This window comes from Alosa alosa, chromosome 1 (assembly GCF_017589495.1).
Source record: "Alosa alosa isolate M-15738 ecotype Scorff River chromosome 1, AALO_Geno_1.1, whole genome shotgun sequence".
NCBI lineage: Eukaryota > Metazoa > Chordata > Actinopteri > Clupeiformes > Clupeidae > Alosa > Alosa alosa.
In genome coordinates, this window is record NC_063189.1 from 37936042 (window position 1) to 37943670 (window position 7629).

General features: G+C 39.0%; 1 long non-coding RNA gene across 1 annotated transcript; it reads right to left on the reverse strand.

Annotated features, from left to right (window-relative positions):
* Positions 1–6045: 6045 nt before the first annotated feature.
* On the reverse strand, positions 6046–7138 carry LOC125302575. The gene is made up of 3 exons (XR_007194928.1): positions 6869–7138; positions 6265–6356; positions 6046–6082 (listed from the first exon to the last, which is right to left on the reverse strand). It is a non-coding gene; the product is annotated as an uncharacterized LOC125302575 (long non-coding RNA).
* Positions 7139–7629: the final 491 nt, after the last annotated feature.

The following is a 7629-nucleotide window of genomic DNA, read 5'->3' on the forward strand; positions in this document are numbered from 1 at the left end:
GCCCAGTGACACCAAATGGAAAAGCCCATTGCAGTAGTCAACCCTACTGGAGATGAATGCATCAATAAGTTATCTAAATCATGTTTTGACATTAGACATCTAAGTTTGGCCATGTTTTTGAGGCTTATGACTCTGCCACTGCACATGGTTTGTAGAGAGAGGCACGCACACTCTATTCTGTCAGATAAAAAATGTTTGCATGGCTCTGATTGGAAATTGCCAGAAGGGATAGGTCAAGCAGGAGCAGTGTGAAAGCCGTCCTAATTGCTTGAGTGGGAGGGGAAACATCTAATGGCCACCTTACAACAAACAAGTTTGTCAAGATTTGGGAAAAATTCTTAAAAGATTGTAGTATTTTAACTAATGCCCCCCATTCAAGCTTTACTCAAAAGACTCAAATCAAATCTTGTCAAAGTTGTTTGGTGTAAGGAGGCCATTAGTCTAATAGCCATGCACCAAACCACCAAAGTACTCATGACTGTCAGGTAGGGTGACGGTATTTTAACACTATTTCAAAAAATGTCCAGTGATGACATTAACAGCAAAAACCTTTTATAGACTATTTCTTTGTACAGTGTACTCATGCAATGGGCAGCAATTGTGAGATGTTTGCTTAATGTTATAGTTGTGAAAACATTAGAAAATGTTATGGGCTTGAAATTGCATACAATACCTGATGTATTTTTTCATGTTACATGAATTAAAATGAAGTGTTATTTACATAAGATCATACTTATGTGCCTATTAGTGTGTTTATAGTCAGAAGTTGCAGAGCATCTTCAAAAGGATGAACACCCATATGCTCTATGGCCTTGAAGGATTTGTTATTTATGCATGCAATAAAATTATATTAACGGTCATTGAGTCCATGTTCTTGTCTCAACACAGCAAGTTAGTTTACTTGTTGCCCCCCCTCCCTCTCCTCCTATAGGGCTCATTCTCTCAATCCATTTATTCATGGTTGTAATAGGCAGCATTCATTTAAATGTAGGTGACCATACTCATCTTTGCAAGTTTACACAGGCAAATACATAGGCTAGCAAGTTCACAGTAAAGGAATGAGTCATTTGATGATCATTCCATGTGTGAATTTGAATGTGTGCTCTCGTTTTGATGCAGTGTTGAAATGCTCCTGAAATGCGTATGCAGGTGTCTTGCGTGGATGCATGCAAACGTTATGGGCCACTAAATGAAAGTATCCAGTTCCCAGATCAGTTCATATTTCATTATTAAATTATAACAATGTTACATGTGAAAACAAAGACTTAACAGTTAGCGTGAGGAGACTGCATGTAGGCTAATGAGAGCTGTCAATTGTGTAACCTAGCTTAAGTGTAAACTAGAAAGCTGTTTCGTACATCTCATCCAGGGTTTTGGTCTGTAGAAGTTACAACTACAAATATTTTTCTTTTTTACGTTCTTCACGTTTTCATGCCGTTGATTCATCGTGGAATTTCGGTCGTCTGACAGAAACCGACCAATCTGGGATGCGTTTCCCAAATAGTTGCTAACCTGTTAGTTGGTTGGCAATGGGGAAATTGCATTGCAACCAGCTAAGTTGCTAACTTAGCAGCTAGGAAACGCAACGCTGACCAATCAACGTTGATTCGACCTCCTTTGCTATCTGGGTAGCCTCCATACATTTCCGTTGGTTCCTTAAAACATGTACATTTAACTATTATAACTTTATTACTGCTACAAACAATGTTAACTTGACTTATTATACATTCTCGTTCTCTGAAAAGGTAATACTGACAATCGCGCAAGCGTAGAACCGATCATGTAGTGTCGTAAACCATCGTAAAAGACGTTGAACTTCTGCGCATGCGCACAATTATGCGCATGCGCAGAACGGATCTGGCAGGCGGTACGGATCGTGTACTGACAATCTCTTCAGTCTCTTTTGATCCCATTTGTGGTCAAATCACATAATGGAAGATACAGTACATGTATACAGTACATGTGCTCATAAATAAATCATGCCCTACATATAGCTTTCAGCAGAGCCATATAGAAACAGAGTTGCGACAGTCATTGAACTCATCAGAAAATGTGGAATTATCGAAATGATTGGCTATCGGGGTCAACCTGGTTAATAGTTACAAAAAAGCCTACCTTCATTATTTTATTATTTCACAGACAGCGCAAGGATAATAAAAAGTCATAGATTAGACCAATTCTGTGATATTTTTCAATGGTAAGCAATGCAAATGATGAAAATGATATCCAACACCGAAGTGTCGCCACTCTGTTTCTATACCACTCTGGCTTTCTGGGTGTGGCAAGGTCGGAACACCTATTCTTTTCCTACCTCTCGCAAAGCTTGCCCTATGTCCTCATCGGTTATTAAATTAACAGTAGCTTTGAAAGATGGCTGGCCTGCAAGGTAAAGGACAAAGTCCTCTGACAGGAAATGAGGGCCTGGACCGCCATGTATAACAGAAACCGCAATCATCTTCCCTGCCATATAGTACTCATCCTCCCTGACAGCTGCAAATTAAAATCATTCATTCATTTTAAAAACTACGACCAGGTTTCTAATTATTCAAAGCTTAATTCAAATCGGTGAAGTACTCCTTTAAAGGACAAATACGGCGCAAAATGACCTATAGACCTGTTGTTCAAGCTCACCACATGCAGCTCATAGGAAGAAGAATGAGAACATTTCAAGTGGGCCTCGCTGCGGAACAGATGGGTGGGGTGCATATATCCCCAGGATAGGAGGAACAAAATAGGCCAAGCTATGGACAGGCAGTTTAAAGCAGACCCAATGGGGCATAGTAAACTGAAACTGAAAGTAAGGAGGGCTATGGGTCATTTTGCGCCGGATTTGTCCTTTAAGACAACTAAGCATAAATTCAAGTGGTTGGTGACCGGAGCTATTTAAAAGTAAAGGGGAATATAAATCATATAAATGTGTAAGTACAAAACCATGCATACCCTTTGCATTATAGGTAATGTAACGATGCCCTTCTGGTCCAGTGAAAATCGGGCGATCTTTCAGATGGCTCATTAGGAGAGTTAAAAACTCTCGTTTTGGACCACCTGTATCAACGGGATCTTCAAAAACACCAGAGTCATCGGTGAATCTGACTAACATGTCATTTGTTTCAGAATATGTGGTACGCTTAAACCAGGGATGTCAAACTCGGACCTCGGGCTGCTTATTTGTGGCCCGCGAGGTCATTATTCAATCTGTATTAGAAGTGGCCCGCCGCGTAGTTTATACAATGCATCCATATCTGAGCTGGCCCGACAGTATTCTCTTCAGCGCATCCGCGTTAGAGCTGGCCCAGCACGCTATTCTATTCAGCGCATGAGCGCAGCCCAGGGCAATGCAGCCCATCAAGTTGCTACTTACTGTACATCGATAACACTTCAAATCCCAAAATGCGTTCCATCGTTAATGTCGCCTTTTCTGTTCATAAACAAAACACGTATCCATACAACCAGACAAACTATCAACGAAAATGGCGAAGCGAAAGATTGATAATCGGAGCTTTCAAGATAGGTGGGAAAACGATTATACGTTCATATTATTCAAGGACAAAGTGCTTTCAAGGCAGACTACCCAAGCCAAGTTACAAGTGATGATGCTGCAAAAGCGAGTTTTACTGTTGCACAGGATATCGCGCAAACAGCACGGCCATTCTCAGAGGGAGAGTTTGTTACCTGTTAATAGTTACAATTACAATTTTGATAATTGTTAAATGTTATTTACAATTTTTATAGTTCACATGCAAAAAATAGGCCAATATATTTTTTCTATTCAGATATTCAATATATATTTTTTCTATTAGGCTATATTCAGAAATGCCTGCATTCTATTTTTTTCTTGTGTGTATATAGTTTTAATTCAATAAAAACATCGGTTATTCAATAAATGTTGCGCTTGGCCCGTGACATACTCCCAGTTCTTAATTTTGGCCCCCTGTGAATTTGAGTTTGACACCCCTGGCTTAAACCCTCGGAGTGCTCCATCCCAAATGTTTGATCGGCAAACATTGAACCGGCTGACTCTTCCATGATCAATAGTTTGTGAAAGATCATAGATGATATCCGGTACTGTAATGCCGGAGTCCTTCCTACAGTTACACAAAAGGGTCTTGCATTGGTGAAAATAGCAAGCAACATAAAATGTGACAACATTTTGTGATGTGAAAGGCTACTTTGACATGTAGGATTCCATCTTTGTCCCCTCAATATACAGACATGCTAGACTGCCTGTACACCAACATGGCTGACTTCGCATAGAAGTGGGCTTAATTGACTAAGAGCCTGTTTACACTTCATTGGAATGTGTCTTGAGCTATCCGATCACAAGTGGTCCGCCGAGATGCATAGATGTTTACACTCGTGTTCTTATATCAGATGTTTACACTCGTGTTCTTATATCAGCTGATCAATTGAGATTGGATGTGCATTCTAGAATTTAATTTATTTTACTGAATTACACAAAAGGTTTGAGCAGTCTAGATGTGCACAATCAACTGAATTATCAATAGGTTACAAGTCGCTCCGACAGACCGACACAGATTTAATTTTTTGATGGAAATGTCTTGTCTCACTCCCACTCCACCACAACTACACTAGAATTAATCAGAGCCATTTCTGTTCGAGCTGTTACGTTTCTGACTGCTTATGGACGGCTGATGAAGGATCTTGACTTTATAAACCCATGCACCAGAGCGATTACTAACGCACTACATTCTGTCTATTATTACATACTACATTGTCTATTGCGTCACCATAGAAGATGCTTCAAGACGCATTGTGTGTTTATACTACAGAACTTCTGTGGATACATGCATCTCAAGGTGGTTTACTGATCGGATTCCAATGCGTCTTGGTGATTGTTTACACTTGTATGTAGAACTACCCACTTGTGATAGGATTACCCAAGACACATTCTAGTGACAAGAGTAAACAGGCTCTAAGTGAATGGCAGATATGTAGCCTGATTTATAATGTAGCTAAAACATAAGTTGGGTTGAGTAGGACATGGCTATGAAATGTCTAATAAGGACCATGTTGCACATTCAATCTTAAAAAATCATTATAATAAAAGTTATATTTCTTTGCAGTTACCAACTTACATTGTATTGTCTGCTACATTCATAGGAACAGGCATGTCATCCTCTTCCTCCATGTGATCCTCGTTCTCCTCCTCCTCGGTTTGTGGTGCATACACACATGTGTATGTGCTGTAAAGGTTGAGCCTGACAAGAAGCTTTCTAACCTTAGTAAACACTGTACTTACAGTCAAAGCAAAAGTATATTAATCATTTGGTTTTCTGCATTAATTGGTGATATAATTCTACATTAATTGGCTACAATGCCACATAACAAGTATTATGTATGTATGCATACCTGTTGTAATTAGACATGGCCAGTTTAGGTGGATCCGGACAATCCTCAGAATCAGATATGACTATCTGAAAGGAAAGTGACAGGATATATCGTTGTCAAACACAACAAGCAGGGTTCGAACTTCCTATACACTTCCCATTTTAAAATTCCATACTTTTTCAATATTCAAATTTGGAAAACCTACTGATCATCGGCATACACTTTTGTAATTGATGTAAGCACTTAACACCACAACAAGTAAATCAAGCATTTGCCAGGCTATCCACACAACCAGCCTTCCTCACTAATACTTTCACGTCTGTTAAAAGGTTTGCGGTCACCTGCTCATTTCACCATTGGTCTTCATTACAACCATCTTCATGAAATAGCAGCCTGACATGCTTTAAAATCAAATCCCATGCATTTCCATTATTCTCAAAACTGAATAGGAACCCTGAACAATAGACAAAAAAAGAAATGTAAGGGACATGTGCTTCAATACCTGCCCAGTGTTGTTTGTAGATGCCGTTCTAAAATGGTGAAATTGAGAGGAAGAGAAAAGTACACAAGTTATGTACAAGCTCCATATTATTAGTTTTCTATGGTCATACATTTCCTGGGGCTATTCCAATTCTGTCATCTGATAACATTACCGTCTTACAGATAAATAACTGAAATTGAGAAATTAGAACTTACACTTCTTGCTTGACTTGGTGTTTGGGTGTACACAAAGCTGAAGTGGAAGAAATACAATTAAATACAACAAACTACTACATTTTTCGTAATATTGTAGTACAAACAATTATGATCATGTAAAGCACAGGTATATAAACTAAAGGAACATTGTAATGTTGATTTCTAAATCTGGCGTTGGTCAGTACTGATCTTAACTAAACCGCTTGTTTCATATCTCACCACAGTAGCAGCCTCACTGAATTCGACAGACTTCCTGGTTCTTACATTTACCTCTGAGTCCGAGTCGGAATCGGAATCCGGAGCAGCATATGCTACATTCAAAAAGGATCAAAACACATTATTATGATAATGACTGACATCTAACATTATGATTATACAAATCACAGCAATGCAAATAGGGCTGGGCGATATGGACCAAAACTCATATCCCAAAAGTGTTTAGTTTGAACTCAATGCCACAAGTAATCACCATCAACCGATTTTATTTAAACTATCAATTCAAAAGTCAATCAAAAGTTTGTTGTGATGCGTCATTGTGCGTGGGAGAAGGCTATGTTTACTTGCAAGGGGTGGGGTTGAGCAGCAGAGCTTTGTGCTCGTCTAGGCGCAAAGTGGAGCAAACCGCCCAAATAGTGGTCGTAAGGCAACATCAAAAAAGGATGAAATATCGATATGGAGGTATTGTCTCAAATACTTCACGATATCACAATATCTACATATCTCGATATATTGCCCAGCCCTAAATGCAAATGTGAAAAAAATATGTAATGTAATATTATATTACAACAATGAAGAATACATAAATATTACCAGATCCACAAACCTTCTTTAAAATGCTCATCCGGGCAGACAAAAAGTGTAATACGGCAATATGCCTTGCCAATTTCTTTTTTGTACTCGGATAAAATGAATGGCGTTTTTGTCCCAGGGACAACAACTACCTCTGACCCATCGGGAAAAAGAAGACGATAGGGTCCATCAGTCATGTCTTTGTTGAAGGTTTTTAATTTCTGTACAGCTTTTTTGAGAAGGTCAGCTGCTGCTAGCTCAGGGATGGTAAATAATGGGAGCATTTTCCCTCTCACGGGTTTAAGATCTACTCCATGACGAAGCATCAATCCAATCCAATCCCATTTATCTAAGACAATGTGAAAAATACTAATGTTAATAGGCCTGCACAAGACATTCTTCAAGCATCTTGTGTACGTGAATGTTATGTCTGTGTGTGTTTTTTTTTTTTTTTTGCATTATGTTCATATTTTAGGTCAATATGCCTTTACCTGAACTTGTTTCTTGGCCTGGGTCAAGGCTGGTCTTCTTGTGCTACCTCGTTCGGTTCTTTCTTTAAACTTCATTGCTTTGTAGCTCAGGAATTGCTTGTATGTTGGACACCTCGCTGAAATTAGCAGGGATTAACATTGGTTCTTAACGATCACGGACTTGTTCAGTGTTATCAACAGAAGACATGGCCATTAATGATCAATGCAATTGTTTTACAGCTACTACTTATAACCTAAAACAGACTTTGTTTCCCGCTAGCAAACATGCTAGTTATATTCACTCAGACTTTCCGGATGGCTCATA